This window comes from Apodemus sylvaticus, chromosome 21 (genome assembly GCF_947179515.1).
Source record: "Apodemus sylvaticus chromosome 21, mApoSyl1.1, whole genome shotgun sequence".
Classification (NCBI taxonomy): domain Eukaryota; kingdom Metazoa; phylum Chordata; class Mammalia; order Rodentia; family Muridae; genus Apodemus; species Apodemus sylvaticus.
Window position 1 is genome coordinate 9,318,134 of NC_067492.1, and position 20,483 is coordinate 9,338,616.

Here is a 20,483-nt window from a genome sequence, read left to right on the forward strand (position 1 = left end):
ACGAGAAGGACAGTTCCCCAAGGAAAGTCACTGAGCACAAATAGACTTGAGGAGAGCGTGACTCACACTTTTCCTACACAGATGATAATCTCTGTACCTCAGGGTCTGGGATGCCAACCGCCAGTGTCTGTTTCTCATGTCCACTTTGCTGCTACGCAGAAGCATGGCCTGGGCACACTGACTGAAGGGGCCCTGAGACACCAGCATCAGGCTCCCTCCATGCTAAGCAGCACACTACACCTTTACATGCTCCAGCCAAGCAAAGCAGAGCAAGGACACCACACCCACTTCCATTGGCAGCAGCCATGGACCAGGTACAATGCTCCTGCTGCCCACTGTCCTATGCAGCTGCCGAAGTGGTCCCTGCTAAGCCATCATCCCAGAGCTCCTTTCTCTTCAGTCTTCCCTCCACACCCAGTGGCTGCCCAAGCTTCTTGCTGCTTCTCAGTCTCTTCATGGTTCCCTGTGCTGCAGCTACCTGGATATCAATGCGAAGTCACCTCCTGGGCTTTGATCGTGAAGCCCGCAGCTCCTCCTCCTCTCCCTCCTCCTTTGTTCCTTCCTTCCCTCTTACCCTCCCTCTCTATCCCTACTACAGAATGCTATTCACCCTGAAGGCCAAGCTCACGTGTCCATATTTTGAGAGGCTGCTCTCCACAGCAATTCAACATTAATTATGGTCCCTGCTGACCTGGTGCTAGTGTTTCATCTAGACTCGTGTGAGAGCAAGTGCGGACTCTTACTGAGCATCTGGTGCATGAAGGAGCACACTTCAGTGGGAACATGCCTCCGCTGCTGAGAGAGCATGGGGTGCAGCTCACACAGAGCAGAGCTGCGATGGAGATTTCAGATTCTGGTACTGTTTCCGAATGAATTCACTCTTCTGGAAGCCATACTTATCAGTACTAAGGAGCAAGAACCAAATGGCAAAGACCTGAGACAGCAATGTTTGGGGTAGAAGGAGCATTCGCACCCTTCCTTAGGCCTGTCAGACAAGACACCCAGGAGGCAACTGCAGGGGGCAGGACCCCCATCTGGACTGCTTTTGTACTTCTTCTGGGGGAAGTGCAGTCCCAACCCACACATGCTGACTCCTGAGAGCTCAGCACTCACAGGTTGATCATAGATTCCCTCCAAACACCCAGCCCAAGATAATTTTAGATTCTCTGAGTCAGACAGATAGAGCAGCTGGCTCTGGCCACCATCCTCATGCACACATGCACAGGGGCAGCAGCACACGTGCAGAAGAGCCCACAAAGCCTTCCTTGGTGCAGAAGCTCACAAACCTTGGCTCTGACATCTCATCTAGGCCAGGACAGTAGCAAGGGCCCACAGGTCAGAAGGTAGTGAGTGGAGCTAAGAGGGAACGGGGTAAAGGGGGGCACCCTCTCCAAGTAACACCTGCTACCTATGGCCCTGCTTTCTGGGAAGGTCTCCCTCTGTGAGACAGTAAGACTGGCTCAGCTGTTGAAGGGCCATGTGGAACAACATTACTACTCTCCAGAGAACAGAAAGCCACACGCGTGGCCACAGGCTTGTGGCTACCAAGGAAAGCATCTGCAATGGCATCGGCAAGGACATTGTTAATCCTACCACATTGTAGATTCACTCTGCTCTAACTAAAACCTCGATTCTTACCAATATACAAACTACTCAGATAATCACACAAGAGGAAGCCCAGCCACTAAATGCTTAGACAAGTATCAAGCCACACTAATCACCACAGAGAAACATGCAAAATCTCCAGGTGTGGTGACTCATGCCCGTAATCCTAGGTAGAGTCACAAACACACACACACACACACACACACACACACACACACACACAGAAACATTTATGTACCAAGGTACATTTTAAAACTGCAGTCCAACATGCCTTTATCCCAGCACTCAGGAGACAGAGGCAGGTGGCCTTCTGAGTTCTAGCCTGGTCTTCAGAGCTAGTTTGAGAACATCCAGGGCTACACAGGAAAACCCTGTCCAAACCAAACAAACGAACAACAACAACAACTACTACTATTACTACAGTGCAAACACTACCAAAGGTCTAGTTAAACTGGCATTCTCCGGCTCACTGGCAATGAGGGTAGATGCAACTTCAGAAATTCTATGTCTGTCAAGAATTTGAATGCTTGAAATTTATTCTCAGAAAAGGATTCAGTTACACAGAAAAAAAAGTCATTATAAAAGTTACTGTGACCCTGACAGACAGGTTTCTACACACAGCGAGTGTAAAAGTTATAACATGGACATCACAGCAGTCAGTGTTGGAGGCAGTGAGTGTGGACAGTGTTGATAGTTAGAGAAAATGTCCTACTTTGTACCATCTCTCCTGGGATACTAGGGACTCTGGGATATAACAGTGGACTGAAGGCACACTCAGCACTGGTAATAGGATGGCACTGAGTCCGGGTCCCTCCCTCAGCCCATTATCATACCAGTGACCCATGAGTCAAAGAAGAAACCAGTTTAAGAGAACAGAAGGGTCACATGGGCTTGCCATGACAGGAGGCACAAGTCAAGACTGACTTAAGGCTCGTTCTGCTCCAGCCCTGGGCTCATGGGGCTGGCAAGGTAAATAAGTCACCCTTTCCAAGAAGCCAGAGCTACCTCTGCCTCTGCCTCTGCCTCTGTGGGTTCAGAATGATGTCTTAGTCATTGTTCTATTGATGTGAAGATACACAATGGCCACAGCAACTCTTAGAGAGGAAAGCATTTAATCGGGGCTTGAGGTTTAGTTCATTATCAGCATGGCAGGCAGCATGGCAGCATGCAGGCAGCCATGCTGCTGGAGCAGCTGAGTGTCCTACATCTTGATCCACAAGCAGACACTGAGAACCTAGCTTGAACATTTGAAATCTCAAAGCCCACCATCTCCAATGACATACTTCCTCTAACAAGGCCACAGGTCCTAATCCTTTCAAATAGTACCACTCCCTATGAGCCTATGGTAGCCATTTTCATTCAAATCACCACAGGTGGTGGCAAAAACACAGGCCAGGGACAGGACAGGAAGCAAAGGGGCCAGTTGCTGGCCCTTGGCTTGAGCACGGCTGCGTGTTTAGTATCCTTGCCCCTGAGGGTGCTCAGAGTACCAAGGCCTCATCTCTCTCAGAGGAACAGGCCATTCGGGCAACCCTGCATACAGAGCCAGGATGCCCTGGTATGGTGACCCACGCTCCTTACAGAACTGAGATGCTGTGGTGAGGTGACATTTACCATAGGGCCTGGACCTCAGTCCCTTCTTCAGGAAAGAAGCACTACTATACACTTCCTAGTGAGACAAGGCATTGGTCACTGTAGTTTCACAACAACCTCAGAGGAGGATCTCAGGTGGCCTGAGGACACAGAACTGACTGTCTCTGCTTTGAGCCAGCCAGGGTCTTCTATTCAGAAGCACAGATCCAGTAATACCAGAGTTCTTAGAGATTTCACGGCATGATGAAATCTGCTATGTGAAGTCTTCCAATTTTTCAATGGGGGCAATGATTTTAAACTCATTTCAAAGCACCTTGTGGGCCCTAAATCTGTGGATCTATAGGAGTAGGCTCCAGGAGGCCCTGGTGGCGTCCAGTCTAAGACCCTGGCTTTAGTCTCAGGACTCTGCTCCACATTGCAGACATCCTCAGGTTTCCAGAAAAGGTCCCGCCTCCCTGCACTCTCACGGGTCATGTTCAAGGTACTGCCAGGTAGCTGTGATTTCCTCCCTCAGCTGAGATTCCTCCGTGCCACAGACTCACTGACAGTCCCCTGTGAACCAGCCACTGCACGAGGAGCAGGAGGTATAGCCAAGAGCAGGAGTTGGAGTGTCTACTTCTGTGTGCTCACGAAGTACAAGGGTTGGTGAAGTGCTTGCCACACAAGCGCGAGGGCTCTGCTTGATCTCTGAACCTGTGTTAACACAAACAAGCAGCCATGTGCCAACAAGCACCTGCAGCCTCGACACAAGGAGGTGAGAACAGGAGGAACCCTGCGGCTCCCTGGCCAGCCAGCCTACGCAGATGTGCAACCCAGGCTCAGTGAGAGAGTCCGTTTCAAAAAAATAAGGCACGGGTGCATAAACTGAGGACACGACTGCTCCATGGTACGGTTAAGAGGAAGGTTTTTATTGTAGGTGTGTGTGTGTGTGTATGTGAGAGAGAGAGAGAGAGAGAGAGAGAGAGAGAGAAGCAGAGTAGAGAAACAGAGAGGGAGGGAGGGGTGGGAGTGACAGATGAGGTCAGAGAGAGGGAGGCCCAGCCAAAATAGCAGGGTCATAAGGGGAATGAGTAGCTGGGACATTTAAGGGAGGAGAGGAGGAGAGGCGGGATCGGAAATGTGTAACAGGCACTTTTTGGCGATATTAAACAGTCCTGGAGGCCATCTGTGGTTTGGTATGCTTAATAAGCACCACAGATATCCATTTGTCCCTTCTACCAGTGATAAGAGAAATATCTCCTTTGGGTAGAGAGGAACAGGCTTTACAAGTTCCTGAGAAATACTGGCTTTTGTCTAACACCAGAATTTGGGGGAAATGGAGCTTCCTTTGGACCTAACATAGGACAATTGAGGACATCTGACATTGACTCTGACCACACACACACACACACACAGAGGCATGCACACAAGAGAACAGGTATACACATATATAATACTACTGAGATGTTCTCAGGTAATACCCCTAACAGTCCTGCTAGGTCTTGGAAGGAGATCTGGCCCCCAGAAGCCAGTACCACATACAAGTGCTAAGGCGACATGGCCTAGGAGGTCCTTGTAGTTGCTGGGCAGCTGCTCCTGGGAAAAGCAGACCAGGGAAGCCTTCCTATCCGCTGAAGGAAGGCCTGGGTGGGCCATGGGAAGTTTGGGGGAAAGGTAAACACAGGCCAGGGTGGCAGAGCCGAACAGGTAGGCCCTGGTAGGTAGCTATGGTATCACCATTCTGAGGGTACGGAGGGCACCCTAACTTCCTCCTTGGGTTCCTCCCAGCCCCACCTTTGCCTCAGCCTTCCTGTCGGGCTTCAGGAGGAACTATGGCAAGACTGCCTGCCATTGCATTTGGCCACCTCCCCTGAGCTTTTGCTCAAATTCTGATTTCCCCAACACCACCAGAGTGAGAGATGGGACTTTCCTAGAGAGTAACTTTGAGCAAAAAAGGTATGTGTGCATGCAGTATATGTGTGTATGCAGTGTGTGTGTGTGTGTGCATGCAGTGTGTGTGTGTGCATGCAGTGTGTGTGCATGCAGTGTGTATGTGCATGCAGTGTATGTGTGTGTGCATGCAGTGTGTGTGTGCATGCAGTGTGTGTGTGCATGCAGTGTGTGTGCATGCAGTGTATGTGTGTGTATGCAATGTATGTGTGCATTCAGTATATGTATGCATGCAGTGTATGTGTGTGTGCATGCAGTGTATGTGTGCGTGCAGTGCATGTGTGTGCATGCAGTATATGTGTGCATGCAGTATATGTGTGTGTGAATGCAGTGTATGTGTGCATGCAGTATATGTGTGTGCTGCACTGTGTGTATGCAGTGTGTGTGCATGCAGTGTATGTGTGCATGCAGTGTATGTGTGCATGCAGTGTATGTGTGTGCACATGCATGTTCTAGTTTCCCTGTAGCCTAGCCCTTGCATGGACAGGACACACAGTACAACACGTGCTTTGTCTCTTGTCCTAAAGCTGCCAAGAGTGGAGGTAGGAGGGGGCTGCCAGGGTTGTATCATGGTCCTGGGTTATGAAGGTAGCCTGATGTCACCACCAGAGGCCTTAGAAATCAGGGAGGTCAGAGTCAGGAAAGGAGATGATGCCACTAGGCTGCTGGGTTGGTGATAAAGGAAAACTGAAAGCCAAGGAGATAAGCAGATGCCAGGGAAGCAGGAAAGAACATTTCCCTGCAGCCTTGAGAAGGAGCCTTTTGAGCACCTTGACTATCCCAATAAACCGTCTGAGAACTTCTGACCTTCACAGCGGTACAGCAGTAAATGTGAACTGCTTTAAAGCTACTAAGTTCACAGTCATTTGTTCCGGTAGCAATAAGGAAGGAAGACAAATGTTAATACATAAATACCTGTCGGGTGTAGACTGCTGGGTATTCTTGTATCCTCAGGATACCAGAGAGAAGCTACTGAGACCTGAAGGCAGTGTGGAAGTTGGGTCCCGACTGCCCCATATCCAGCAGGAACTATCACAAATCTCTTTCTAACTTGAGCTGGGGTCTAACAGGCTTCTACAGTGGCCTGTTAAAGCTGTTTCCTCCTGTTGGCCATTCAAGCTCTGGAGACTCTGAAGACGTCCAGTCCTTTCCTTAAACATGCTACAGTGGGCCTGGGAGGCAGGAGGCAGTTTGTCCTCTCCCTCTGCTGGTTCTATCTGGCCTGCACCCATCATCTGTCCTTTTTCAACACTAGAAGACAACTGAATCTTCAGTCTCCGGCCAGTGGCTGCTTCTCTCATGACAGCTGCAAACATACCAGTGGCCCTGTCTGAACAGTGTTCCCTGGTGCCCTGCACAGTGCTTGGTTGGGAACTGACTATGCTGATCTGGATGCAAATGTAGGAGTTGGCAGAGCAGCCTCCTGGGACAGAAATCCAACACGGGACAGAGTGCAACATCTCACTTCCTTCGAAGGTGCTTAACCTAGTCACCTTGAATGATGACCTTGTGCAATGGTTCATACTGTTACCTTCACAGGACTTAGAATTACCCATGAGATAAGTCTCTGCTATACCTGTAACAGATTATCTAGACCAGGTTAGCCTCTAGCAAGATGTGAGTGATTTTCTTGATTAGGTTAAGAGAGATGAGCATGTCCGCCTCAGTGGGCGGCACCATTCCCTGGGCTGAGGTGTCTGACTGATGAAAAGCAGAATGTGGGCTGAGTACCAGGTTCATTTCGGACAAAGCCCTGGGGGCCAGTACCCCAACCAGGTGGCAGCCACCGGAGACGTTAAAAAACAAGACCAGAAGAGGACCCTCAACTCTGCCAAGCTGATGAGTTCAACCTGAATTTAAAGGAATGAAAAAGAAAAAGGGAAGGACATGACTGCTTCTAGGTATGGTGGTGGAGGAAAACGTTTATTGCAGATAAAATGGAGTGCATAGCCAGAGGTGGGTTTATCTTGGAGGGTCCAGAGTGGATATGACCCTGATCTATGTGGGGAGAGAGGGGAGGGGAAGGAAGAGGAGAGAGAAGGAAACCACATGCAGCAGCCAGGAGGCCGAAAGGGAGCAGAGGGACAGAAAAGGCTGGCTTATGTGGGGAAGCGCAGATGGGGAAAGGGGGCTCTTCTCAGCCTCTGCGTGGGAGGAGTTTAGGGTAGGAGGAGGGCCATGTAACAGTAGGGACTGGTGATGCAGAGAGAACCCCGAGGTTGGCTGGCATTCGCTCGCTTTGCCATGCTGAACAGGCACCTCAGCTGCCTTGGTCCTCCTGTGAGACTGACCTAACCACAATCCCAAAGATCTTGACCAACCAATCTGCTCCTCACTGAGGATAAGAGACTGTGTGACTAGGAAGGGACCTATGGCTGGTTGAGGTGGGAAGTAGTAGCCGTCTGTGTTAGGAAAGAGAAGCTGTTCCCATGGATGTAAGTATGTCAAGCCATAGAGAATATTATCAGTGTTCTTTTAGATGCAGAGGTGCACAGGTAGAGTTTATAGAGTTACACCCAGTTAATAGGGCTCCAGGGTAGTTTACCAACTTGTAGAATCACATAAACCTGCTACTGCCCTTAGGTGACAGATGAGTTGAGTTTCTTGGTGGCCAAACCAAAGGTGACACATGCTATGCTATGATGCTCTTATCTGCCAGAGGCACCCACAGTCACTTTCTCCAAGTACCTGCTGAGCCCCCTGCTTCCCTCCCTCCCTCACTGTGCAAAGACACTGGTTGCCCCAATAACAAAATCTCTAACAAGGCAGAGACAAGAATAAACCTTTAAACAAGTCTAGAAAGCAGCAGGCGCCCAATCCTGTGCCTTCACAATGGGGATCTGCCTGGCTGGAGACTGCCGCTAGGCGAAGACATGCATGGCATTTTGTGAGCCTCCCATCAGGTGCCAGATGTCTCATGCTGGCGTTCTCAGAGTGTTTCCTGTGCCAGCTGAGTAAGGTGGTAGCCAAAACAGGAGTGGGGCTGCAGTCGCTAGGGAAGGAGCTGTCATGTCCCCAGATATCAAGAGTACTTTACACATCTGTAGGGGACACTCAAAAGAGGCTAGGAGGAGCAGCTCCCAGCATCTCTACCTCAGCTCCAGCCTCCAAAGGTCCACTGCTGATAATGGGGACAATCCAACAATCTACATAATGGGGCAGCAGGGCAACCATGAGTAGGCCTGGGGAAGGGAGGCTGAGGAGAGGCCAAGAGCGCGTGAGAAAAAGACTTCAGGGAGATCATGAAGAGCATCAACAGGCTGGGTCACTTTGTGGTGAGAGAAGACAGAGAGGGAATAACATCTAGGCTGTGGCACTGCCCACAGGTAGGCCTGAAAGGGCATTGCCAAGTGCTGCCACAGCAGAGTGACCTTGTGAGCCACTGCGTCATGGTGTTGGGCTACACTGAAAACTAGAGACTGTGAAGGTAAGTGCTAAGAAGTAGCCTTATGAGAGGGAACTGCAGCATGCCACTTGAGGAGTTAGCCAGTTCTGGGATTTCATTCGGGGTGCTGGATCTGAACTGAAGACAGACATGCCACTCACCACAGCACAGTCATGGTCCCTGAGTACAAGGCTGGAGGTAAAACACAGCCGTAACTCCAGGGAGGATCTAGAAGTGGGTGAGGGTCATGAATCGGAAGCATGCACGGGATCACCTAGAGTGTGGGACCAGCACAGGAGCTGGACACATTGAAGGAGATGGGGGAGCAGGCAGGCCTAGGGTGCAGAGCAGTAGGAGCTGTTCTCAGATGCCAGTTAAGGTTGGCACGGAACTGTGACCACAGCTAGTCAGGAGGCCAGAGCTAACCACTGGCGGGTCACAAGGAGTGACTCTTCATCCCAGACAAGGGGAGGAGAAGCACGAGTAGGAGAGGACCTGCGTGGGGTTCATGTAGAATCTCAGAAGAAGTCACATCAAGGATGGGTGGTGAGTACAAAGGAGAAGGAGCAGCAAGATCTGGGAAAGGTAGCCGACGGTGTGAGTGTGCTGTCCACACATAGATCAGGCTTAGAACATAGCAAACTCATGATAGGACAGCAGCAACAACAAATAATACTGTGATTAAGGGAGTCATGGATACCATATCTCATTCTCATAAAAAGGACCTCTGAAAAAGTCCTTTACTTTTAAGTGCAATTACCTCACCACACACCCATCATGAAGTGGTTATCACAGTGCTGCTGTGGTGGCCCTGTGAAGTCTGTAAAAATGATATTTTACAGACAGAGGCAGGGGGGGGAAAGGTCTCCTGGGAATAATGGAACTCTGTGTAAATTTAGAAGCTGAAAAATCTCACTTGGCAATTTACTATACTCTCCTTCTTCCTGGCTATTTAAGATGGGCCTGTAGTTCTAAGTAGCAGTTTGCCCTGACTTCCTCCTTTTCTCTATTCATGGGGATTCCTATAGCCTGGCTGATACCATACTCCCTTTAAGAATTGCAATGCTTTGCCTTATAGTTGTTTACATAATTCCAACCTTCCAACCACATGCAGGTTTTTATGGCTGTGCGTATGTGTATGAGGATGGCTCTGGCACTCTGGTACTGAAAGTATTGATTAAGTCAGGAAGTTTTTCTTTACAAGGTAGAAGGCTAAATGTTAGATAAGGATTTCTCACAAGAACTTGTTAAGACCCAGGTGGTATAAGAAACTTCAAACTCTTTGAAGGTTTACTGTAAACTATGAGTGACTCTGTATTCTAATCAGGAAGTTTGATGGCATCTGTAAATTGATCCTCTATATCTGTTACATGAGAAACTTTGTACCTGATTTTGCATTTCCTTGTACCAAATGGTTATAATTGTGCCTGCCTCACAGGCTACATCTTTTGAAATGGTAATACCAACTCTTTGTGTATAAAAATCCTTGCTTTAGAGCTCCTAAATACATACAGATTCAACCGCCTCTGTGTGTGTGTGTGTGTGGTTGTTTCTATCTGTCATCGGACCTGTGCCTTCCTGGACCAAAGAATCCTGGTTATGCCATGACAGACTTTGGTCTGTAACACAGTGAGGTGACAAGAATGGCAAGAATTCGCTTATTTCTTAAGTAAAAATAAATAAAGCATACAAACCCTAACCACACTGCCAAGAGAGTCCTACAAGGACAACACAGCCAAGGCTATTCTTCCCATGAAGAAATATTGCTCTCAAAGGTTCTCAGAGTGTGATGACATAATGACGTCAAACCCATGTGTGGGGGCAAAAGCCACACAAGCTAGAGTGATCTTGAGAGGCAGTGACAAATTTCTGATGGAAAGCCAGGTCACAATGTTGCTCGTGCTGCTGGGAATGCTGAGAACACCTTGAAGGAGCGACCAACTCTCTTTCCAGGGCAATACTGCATCTAGCCATGGTCCTGGCTACTGGCTATCTGCACACTTTGTTAGTCTCAACCCCGAGTCCAGAGCAACCCTGGAGCCATCTATTTTTACAGAACTGTAGATTTTCAAAGGCATCTTAATTTGATACATTTGCAAGACTTTAAAAAGGGTGGTGAATGGATAAAGTAGAGAGCTGCTAGCATCCAGCTGTGCTGAGCTGCCTGCCACGGGGCTGGGTCATGTCACAGGAACACCAGAGAGGAAGTGGATTTCATGGTTGGGGACAGCTATTTGGAGATGGTATCATGGCCTTCCATCTGTGAGGGATTTGATAGAAAGGACCAGACTTCTGTTCATAGCTTATAGGGCTCAAACAGGGTAAGGCCCATTAAAGAGTATAGCTCTGAATATTAGGTCTTCTTGTCTGGAGAGCCAACAGGAAGGTTTCAACAGGGAGGGGCCACTGTTGTTTCCCTCTGAGATGTTTCTCTGTGAACTCAAGCCAGCTTTTCTCTGTTGTAACCCTCATCATGTTGCATGCAAAGGGGTGCTAAGTTTAACATCTCTGGGAAGAAGGAGATGGCTAACATATTTCCAAGGCGATGGGAAAAAGAGAGGACTGACTGTTGGTCCCTAATCTAGAGGGAGAAGACGATAGGTGATATTCTCCATGAACAGCATCTGGTCTGTTCCTAGATGAGCCAGGTTTTGTACCACAGGCTGGGAGTATGGCATGACCAAGACAGGCTCCTTCCTCCTTCTTCCTTGATTTTACTACCATGGAAAGTTCTAGAACAAACACTACCCCACAGCCAATATCCAGAATGTTCTAGAAGTCTAGCAGCCAAAGTGGCCATGAAGCAGGGGATGGGAATTGTGATTATAAGCAATGGCTGCTCCAAGTCTGAGCCCTGGGCTTCTGTGTGTCATTCAAAACTCATAAGGTGATGGTTCTGTTATCTCAGGCAAGTCCACTGTTCTCCCCGATCATTGTCATTCCTCAACTCGGGGTGTTTCCACAATAACTACATGCTCCAGTTCAATCTCAGTCCCCTGTAAACAGCTACAGGGTTTTTGTTTTTGTTTTGTTTTGAGATAGGGTCTTTAGGTACCCTGGAGCTTACTATGTAGATCAGGTTGGCCTTGAACTCACTTCTCCCTGTCTCTGCCTTCTGAGTGCAGGGATTAAAGGTGTGTGGCACCATGTCTGGCCAGCTGGAGTTTTTTAACAGGACAAACCAACAACTGGGACAGATGGATGCAATTCAGGCTGATTGGCTTGACTCTCCATCTTTTTGGGTAATTTAGCAAAATATATGAACAGTATCTGCCTTTTGTTATGGAGGAAAGAGCTGGCCATCACCAGATGGAGCCCTGCTCTCTCCCATGGGATATACAAGTATGCCTTCCCCAAAGCCCTCTGGAGGGCATGATGGGAGCGAGCGATAGTTCCTGCTCTTCAGGTTCAGTGCTGTCTCCTGGCACAGGAGGGGTCAAGAATAAAGCTGTGCATGTGTAGAGGACATCTGTGTCCCGTGGGAGGAGAGATCAAGCTACTGTCCTGGAGGCAGGAAGCCCTGGCAGGCTGCCTGATGTCCCCTGTGGAAAGGCCACTAGTGTCCATCTCCGCCTACTCAGGACAGCTGTCATCTCTGTCAGAGCTGCCCACACAGCTCTCCGGGGACAAAGGCAGAGATGCTGTCACTATTCAGAGCAACCTCAGGCAGATACTGGAGCAACTCTGAACCTTCACCACTTCAGTACTGCGCAACCTGACCTCCAAGCCTGTCTTCCCCTCCTAGTTTGCCTCTCCCTCTGGCTAAATCCCTAGATAAGTTGAAGCCTGTTCCACCATATGCAGAAATCTCAAGCTGCCGGTGTTCTACATGGGGGGCTTTCTACAGGTCACTGGTATCCTCTGACCCCCTCATGTCATCACGCCTGCCTGTTCATTCTATCTTAGGGCAATAACCTAAACACACAGCGAAGATGGGAAAATAACCAAAATGTGCAATCAAAACACTGTGTAAATATTGTTACATTAATTCTGGCACTTCATTGAAATATGAGGGCAACACTGACAGCAGGCCATTTGGGAACATGCTTATGTTAAGTGAAAATGAGACCAACACTCAAAGGGCTCAAAGGGGACCACAGCCAGAGAAGCCTGGCTGCCTTCCTAGGTTGCTGTAGGGATCAAATGGGCGATGGAGGAGGCCTGTCTAAGAGCTAGCAGCATGCTAATGCTAGGTGTGGGAAGGGCGCTCAGCATGAGAATCCACAATGAGGAGAACTACAGCTATGGGAAACGCGCAGGTGGCTACTCACTGAGGGGGACTGAAAACAGTCCTTCAGAGCATTTTTTAATCCAGTGAGAATCATTCTTGCAGTAAAAGCCACCCCCCTCCCATTTTGAGATAAGGTTTCATGTAGCTCAGGCTAGACTTAAGCTCACTACTAAGTAGCCCAGGATGACCTTGAACTTTTGACCTTACCATCTCCAGCTCTGGAGTCCTTGGAATGTAGATATGTCCCACCATACTCAGCTTATGTGGTGCTGGGAGCTGTGCCTGGGCTTTGAGGACACTAGGCAAGCGTTCTACCCAGTGAGATACTCTCCCAGCCCTTGGTTCTTGGTTGGTTCTTGGTTGTCTGCTGTTTTTTTGTTTTAATGTGAGATTTCACTTTGTAGTTAAGGCGGGCCTAGCTACTCAGTAGGTAGCTCAGGCCAACCTCAAAGGGACTATCCTTTTACCTCACAAAGAATATAAATGTGTATCATCACACCCAACTTCAGCTTTGCTTTTTGAGAAAAAAAAGATGAGAGAGCACAGGCATGCAGCAGCACACTGAGGACTTTCGTTATTGCTGTTGTGGAGGCAGGATCTCACTCTGCAGCCAAGGCTGGCCTGGGAACCATCTGCCTCACCTTCCCGGTGCTGGGGAGATACTGGTTTCTTTTGTTTGTTTGTGGTTTTTTGTCTGTTTGTTTATTTTGATTGGTTTTTTTTTCTTCGAGACAGGGTTTCTCTGCATAGCTCTGGCTGTCCTGGAACTCACAGTGTAGACCAGGCTGGCCTCGAACTCAGAAATCTGCCTGCCTCTGCCTCCCAGAGTGCTGGGATTACAGGCATGCGCCACCACCGCTCAGTTGGTTTCTTTATAGAGCTAGACTGGCCTCTGCACATGCTGGATGCAAATACCCAACACCTTGGGTTCAAGACTCCACTCTCAGAAGTCTTTCCTGACATCTCCACCTAAAACTGTCTAATGCAGGCTGTCTGTGGCTGACCTGAGATACATCAGGCCTTGGAATATGTGCATTTTCCACATGTGCCTTACATATATAGCCCAAAGGCAATTATATACAATTTCTCTGTGCCTGTGCTTGACCTGAACCCTCACATGAGGTCTGCTATAGTATCTCACTGGTGCCAAGGGTTTGAGACTTTGAAGGACTGGGAACTTTAGAATTTCACATTATGCAGGAGGCTCATTTGGTGTCTCTCACTAGCTTAGCCCAGGAGGCTACTTACTCAGTGAAGACAAAACTAGCTGTCTCGCAAAGGATCTGCAGAGAGGCCCCGAGCAGCAGCCCAGCACTTAGCTTTGTCCAACCATCTACCCTGTTCCCCTTTCCCCACGCAAACCACACTGTTCCTGGCCAGACAAACACTGACACCCTTCTCTTTGTTCACTCCAGGTTCTCTCTGTTCCATGCCGGGCAGGCTGGGCTTCTAGGCTCCCCGCACTTCTGGGCAAGTGCCTGGTCCCCTGTCTCACCCACCACAAATGTGCCTCTGATACCTGCAGAGAGTGCAGACTGGTGCCTCTGAAAATCTAACTCTGGCTGATAGGTGAGAGAAGAGATCAATATGTCACTACCACCAGAGTGGCAGGAGGCTGTCATTTCTGCCCCTGCTGTCCTCAGCCTGGACTGAATATAGCCCGATGCCTGGACAAAGCATGGGGGGAGGGGTCTGGCCATCCAGTCCTGGCTTAGGGGAAGATGTAAGGTAGCTTGCTTTCTAGACCATAGATCCAAATTCCCAAGTTTTCCCTCCTGCCTTGTCTCTATTTTCTTCTGTGCAGGGGCCCAGGCCCCAGGCTATTCCTCAGCAGCAGGTAGCCTGTGTCCAGGTCCTCAGCCCTGGGGAGGAAAGCTGCCTTTCAGTTAGAAAAGTCTAAACGGTTTTCCCTCTAGGTCTACTGGGACAAGCAAGTAGGCTCAAAGGCAGGAAAAGCACACTGAAGCCTGGTAAGGCCTGACTGTGGAGATGAAGGACAGCAGAGGAGAGGACAGCTTAGAGGCCTCCCCTTATTGTACTGTTCTTCTTGCGCCCAGTCAACCGCAATCTGAAAACATCAAATAGAAATGTTCAGAAATAAAGTTCCTGTGTTGTTCTGAAGAGTGTGATGGGACCTCCTAACATACTGTCCCATCTGCTTAAGAGATCCAGCATATCCACACTGTTGACATTACCCATTCGATGTCACTTGATAGCCATGCTGGTTACCAGATCCACTGTTAGGACCCAGTCCTGTGTCTCAACAGCTTTTATTTTATTCAGTAATGGCCTCCAGGAAAAAGGCTGTATGCTGGCCATTCATTACAGAGCTGTGAAACTGCTCGCCTTATTGCTACTGTCGTTAATCTCTTGGTGTGGCTAACGTATTTAGCTTTATATTTGGTAGCCCTAGGGGCTTAGTCATCCTTGGGAACATCTATATGGAGATATTGGCTAGGGAAGGTCAGAACAGCTGAACAAAGTTATGGGAAACAGCCCAACCCAAAACCTACAGAGGTAAATGCCTGCTGAAGCCAAGATACCAACACTTCCTGAGAGACTTAAACACTACTCAGAGTCTGTCTCATAACCTGACATGGGGAACACCGAGGGTTAATCCCAAATTACCCAGCACACAAAACTGGGAAAGTCCTCAGGAGTGAGAATGCTCAGACCACCTGAAAGGGTACCACGACTAGAATCAGCTGACAGAGATTTCTGGGTTTTTGTTTTTTTGTTTTTTGTTTTTTCAAGACAGGGTTTCTCTGTGTAGCCCTGGCTGTCCTGGAGCTCACTCTGCAGACCAGGCTGGACTTGAACTCAGAAATCCACCTGCTTCTGCCTCCCAGAGTGCTGGGATTACAGGCGTGCGCCACCACCACCTGGTGGACAGAGGTTTCTGAATGGCTATTATTATAAACTATTCCAAGAAGCAAAGCAGGTGGTCCTGAAGGAAAAAATTTAAAGTCTCAGTGGAGAAGAAGATAAAGGGAAATCAAACAGAACTTGTAGAATGGAAAATTTAAAAACTCACTGGAGAGGTTCGGCAGCACAACAGGACAACACCGCAGAGTCAGTGGGCACCAAAAGGTTAGCAAGTACCTGATCTCAGCAACAGAGAAAAGACAAAGAAATGAGCTGAGCCTGCAGCCAAGGGACAGCACATAGGGTCCAGTATGTGTGCAGGAAAGGAAGATAGCACAGCACAGAGAGAGGGAAAAACACCAAAGCTATGGCTGACAAAGAACAAAGCCCATAGAGCCAAAAAGCTAATTCAAAAGAATCCATTTCACACCCCCTCATACCCACACCCAAACACACACTATACATGCATCACACACATGTAATCCAACAGTCAGAGAGAACATCTCAAGAAGCATGAAAGCACAGGTAACCAGATGGACATATCATACAGTAGTACATGCCTGTAGTTATCTTGGCACTTGGGAGGTACAGGCTGGGAGATCAAAAGCTCAGGGGCGGGCTGGAGAGATGGCTCAGCGGTTAAGAGCACAGACTGCCCTTCCAGAGGTCCTGAGTTCAATTCCAAGCAACTACATGGTGGCTCACAACCATCTGTAATGTGATCTGATGCCCCCTTCTGGTGTGTCTGAACATAGCAACCATGTGCTCATAATTAATACATAAATAAAACTTTAAAAAAATTATTTAAAAATAAAAAGCTCGCCGGGCGGTGGTGGCGCACGCCTGTAATCCCAGCACTCTGGTAGGTAGAGGCAAGCAGATTTCTGAGTTCAAGGCCAGCCTGGTCTACAGAGTGAGTTCCAGGACAGCCAGGGCTACACAGAGAAACCCTGTCTCAAAAAAAACCAAATCCAAAAAACCAAAATAAATAAATAAATAAATAAATAAATAGCTCAAGGGCATCCTCAACTACATGCTAAGGATATGAGATCCTGTTTTCAAAAATCCAAAGAGAGGAAAAGAAACAGCCTTAGGACGCAGTGAACAGACTTAGGGACTTTAGACAAAGTCTTTTCCCTCTCCCTATGCTTGCCTTGCCTTGGGCATCAAGTCACTCACCACTCTGGATAGATGGTGATAGCCTTGAGCATCAGGCTGCTGTGTCCTGTGCCAGGTTTCTCTGCAGAATTACATTCATTCATTCTGTCTCTCTCAACTTCTCTGTCTGTCTCTGTTTCTGTCTCTCTTTCTAGCTCTCTTTCTCTCTGTGAGTGAGTGAGTGAGTGTGTGTGTGTGTGTGGTTTACATGTGTACTGTGTGTGTACAGGTACCTGTGGAGACCAGAAGAAAGCATCAGAGCTACTGGAGTTAGATTGTTAGTGCCGAGACCTGTGACATCATATAGGCAACAGTGAGCGCAGCGCAACCTATAGGCCTGTTGCTAAGGCAACAGCCACCATATATATCCCCAGAGTTCAATGGGCCTACCTTTACCTGTAATTATGTCATCACCCGTATATATTAGGGTAACATGTGTCTCTCTCTCCCTCTCTTTTTCTTCCTTCTTTCTGCCTGCTGCCCCCTTTGTCCCATCCCAAATAAAGCCCCACGTGGAACTGTTTGGTCCGGTGTGGTCCCTCATTGCAGCCCACATTTCCGTGTGCCTCTGCAGCCCAGTGTGGTGTGCAGGCAGTTGCCTGCGTGAAACAACAACACAGATAGGTGTGAGCCACCTAACACTGGTGCTGGGAACTGAACTCAAGTCCTCTATAAAGCAGCAGGTGCTCTTAACCGCTGAGCTATCTCTACAGCCACAAGAATGAATGCTTTATCTCTTCTGTTCTGTTCAGGGCCCTACCTGGGAAATGTGATGGACATGCCACCCCCCCCCAAGAGATCATCTATATACATCTCTCTGTATGGGAAGCCAGCTTATCTTAAAGAGCTAAACACAGTAACGACAGAGCCTAGCAAGCTCACACTCCAGTCCAAGGTGTGCACTGCTCTGAGAAGAATACCACATTCACAGATCTGCTCAGCAGCTTTCATGCTAGGAGCTAGAAACAGAAAGGTTCCACTGCCAAATGGCCAGGTGAACACTAGGGCATGCCCTCACTCTAGACTACAGGCAAGAATGCCTCGGCAGGGTGAAGGGAATTTTCTGGACAGTTCACCTGATTTTATCTGCAAGATATTTCCCAAAAGGCAGAGAGGTGCTGTTACTGGGTAGAGATGGGGATGGGCATTGCCAATGGGAGTTTAGGGTGATAGAAATGGCTTCCTAGTTGAATTTGGTAGCGAATGCATGAGTCTGTGTTTTCAAATATACTCCAAAAGATGTCTGCTTTACTGTATGATAGTTATTAGGAAGAGAATCAGCAAAGGCAGCTGGGTGACCATGACACAGCCCAGGTTGAGCAGTTCCCCTTTCTTAGGAAAATGGCTGGAGTGTGGAGCAGTAAGTAGTAGAGCACTTACCTGGCATCACAAAATAAATTTAGAAGGAAAAATGAGAAAAGAGAAAGAGGGGTCTCTAGAGCTCCCCGACACAGCAGCTAGTTGTACCCACATGCCCACCCACACGGAGCCTGGACTTGGAACTCAGACGCAGCTTTCCCCAGGTTTCTACTGTCTAGAGCTACCTCAGCTACAGCCTCCCTGACAGGCAGTTATGAACCTGGTCCTTTGAGAGTATGTGTCACTTCAGGTTGTCATCAGCAGCCCCCAAAGAACAAAAATGCTCCCGCCTACAGCCTCACTTGCTCATGACCACAATGAAGTCTGGTGAAGTCTGGAGGCTGGAGCGGCTGCAGGTGAGGAAGGTCAATTACAAGTTCCCAGGTGGGGTGGAGGTTGGATTAGGAGGGGGAGGAGAGCTCAAGCTTCCCATGCCAGGCTTCTCATCCTCTGCCAGTGGGGCTAGGAGGGCATCTGTGCTCAAAAGCACACTAGGTTTGAACAGGACAGGACAGGCAACTTCAGAGAGGGTGGCTGCATAGGAAAGGTAGCACTGAATAGCAAGAAAGACACCAAGTGAGAGGATGAAGGGCATAAGTCACAGGGACACAAGGACAAGTCCTTACCAGGCTTCTTTAGGAAGTGCCAATGACCCAGGGCTAACAAGAAAACCACTGCTCTCTCTTGACAGGCTAGATGCACTATTGCCAGGACCATAACTAGCTTGAATCTGAGACCCACACTGCACACTGCCACTGTGACACCCCTGTTGGACACTCTGCAGGCTATACCCACGCTGGCTGTCTTCTCCTTCAGCATCCATGGCGCAGCCATGAGTCCGGGCCAGCACAAAGTCTATACCAAGTGCAGGGGTCAGGGGCAGTAAACTGTGCCAGGAGCTCCCAGGGCTCCTGTGTCCCAGAAAACCAGATGAGTCCCAGCACCACAGACTGTTGACAGGAGGTGTGGGGGAACTACCCCAAGGATGAGTGTTGCTCTCTCAGGATGGAAGAACAGATGCTTCTAGAGCTGCTGGGACAATAGGAGCTCCAGTCCTTACCAGGAGTAATGATGCAGGCGGGGAAGCTCCACTTCCAGTCAGCTCCCTGCATACCATGGCCCTCCCTGGTTGACACAAAGGTCACCGTGATTTCCTGCATTGTGCCAGGCGTCCACCCATCCCCTTCCTTCCCCATAAGCTAACACCACTGACCCAGAGCCTTCACCACTGATTGCCCAAGAGTCAACACAAAGCAACTTGCCTCTGCCTCATCTACTGAGGAAACGAGTTAGAGAATTTTGTGCCTGTCTACCAAATGTCACTTGTTCAAACACCTCCACAGGAATGGGGCAGAGCAACTCAGAGAAAAGAGCAAAAATGGCCAGGCAAGTCACCAGAGTCACACCCTAATCTTTTGGGGGGGGGGGGCATCTATGTGGCAGAGGAGGAGCTGCACTGACACTACCTGCTCCACACTGGGGCTGGGTCCTGAGTAGTGATAGCAGGCAGGCAGGATTCAGCAAGGCTCAGGAACAGAGGCCTGAGTCTGACAGACCACGCCTGGCTTTCCTGTCCCAATAGTCTCATTTATATGAGCTTCTCCTGGAGTGGTTCACCCCAGCTTGATGCCTCTTGCTGGAGAATACTGAATTTAGACACCTTGAAGGGACTCTAGCAGATCTGAGCATGGAAGACATTACAGGCAGCTTGCCTTTTCTCCCTTGCTAAAAACCTTTACATTCCTAAAGCTAGCCTTCAAGGTCTATTTGATTATTTGACCACTGATTCATTCCTGAGACCAAACACCAAGGTTCAACGATCAAAATTCATGATTTGGCTGATATGTCCAAATCAGGATTTCCCAACTCACCTCAGCATGGAAGCCCCCTTTCCTCTTAAAAGCTCCACTCCAGGAATTTTTTTCTCTTGCTTTCTTGCTCGCTTGTGTTGGCTGCATCTGATGCTGCCTTTGCAGCCTAGCCCCCTGCCCCTCTGGGGTAATAAATCTCCTCTGTGCTAAGAATTTGGTGTCCTGTACCTGCCTATGTCTGGGGGTGGGGTGGGGGAACCTCCTTTTCTCAACTTCCTAAAATGCCATAGCAGATCCTTCAGACAGCTTCTTACAAGAGATTAAATAATCTTCATGGCTCAGAAGCCCTGAAACACAGTGTGGAGGAGTGGAGGAGCGCTCTCTCTCTACATGCCGGATCATGTCATACCAGTAGCTAGAAAGGACACACACACACACACACACACACACACACACACACACACGAGGTTAGGTAGAAAGGACACACACACACACACACACACACCACACGAGGTTAGGTAAAGGACACACACACACACACACACAG

General features: G+C 48.8%; 1 protein-coding gene across 2 annotated transcripts in view; it reads right to left on the minus strand.

Annotated features, from left to right (window-relative positions):
- The window catches only part of Kiaa0513 (KIAA0513 ortholog), a 51,725-nt gene that overhangs the window by 19,563 nt on the left and 11,679 nt on the right, over positions 1-20,483 (minus strand). The window lies entirely within an intron of this gene.